Here is a 1,190-nt window from a genome sequence, read left to right on the forward strand (position 1 = left end):
AGCACCTGTTAGGGAGGGAGGAGTGAATTTTTGAAAAAGCGAAGAGATTGAAAAAAAAAAATTTTTTCAAATGAATTCTTAAAAGTGCGGAGATTGAAAAAAAATTTTTTTTTCAATTCAAAACTTCACTCCTCCCTCCCTAACTGCGACTAAGGGATGAAATTTGTGCCAACGTGTTGAGCATTTAATACTCAATAAGTGACACAAATTTTATCCCTTAGGGCCAGTTAGGGAGGGAGGAGTGAATTTTTTAAAGTGCGAAGAGATGGAAAAAAAAATTTTTTTTCAATTCACAAATTCATTCCTCCCACCCTAATTGCGACTAAGGGATGAAATTTGTGCTAACGTGTTGAGCATTCAATACACAATGAGTGACAGAAATTTCATCCCTTAGTGCCTGTTAGGGAGGGAGGAGTGAAGTTTTGAAAGAGCGCAGAAATTGAAAAAAAAATTGTTTTTCAAATAAATTCTCCAAAGTGCGGAGATAGAAAAAAAATTTTTTTTTTCAATTCAAAAATTCATTCCTCCGACCCTAACTGCGACTAAGGGATGAAATTTGTGCCAACGTGTTGAGCATTTAATACTCAATACGTGACACAAATTTCATCCCTTAGCACCTGTTAGGGAGGGAGGAGTGAATTTTTGAAAGAGCGAAGAGATTGAAAAAAAAATTTTTTTTCAAATGAATTCTCCAAAGTGCGGAGATTGAAAAAAAATTTTTTTTTTCAATTCAAAAATTCATTCCTCCGACCCTAACTGCGACTAAGGGATGAAATTTGTGCCAACGTGTTGAGCATTTAATACTCAATAAGCGACACAAATGTTATCTCTTAGCACCTGTTAGGGAGGGAGGAGTGAATTTTTGAAAGAGCGAAGAGATTGAAAAAAAAATTTTTTTTCAAATGAATTCTCCAAAGTGCGGAGATTGAAAAAAAATTTTTTTTTTCAATTCAAAAATTCATTCCTCCGACCCTAACTGCGACTAAGGGATGAAATTTGCGCCATCGTGTTGAGGATTTAATACTCAATAAGTAACACAAATTTTATCCCTTAGCGCCAGTTAGGGAGGGAGGAGTGAATTTTTTAAAGTGCGAAGAGATGGAAAAAAGAAAATTTTTTTCAAATGAATTCTCCACAGTGCGGAGGTTGAAAATTTTTTTTTTTTTCAATTCAAAAATTCATTCCTCCGA

Source organism: Diachasma alloeum, unplaced genomic scaffold (genome assembly GCF_001412515.2).
Source record: "Diachasma alloeum isolate Michigan unplaced genomic scaffold, Dall2.0 Dall_scaffold_00686, whole genome shotgun sequence".
Taxonomy (NCBI): Eukaryota; Metazoa; Arthropoda; class Insecta; order Hymenoptera; family Braconidae; genus Diachasma; species Diachasma alloeum.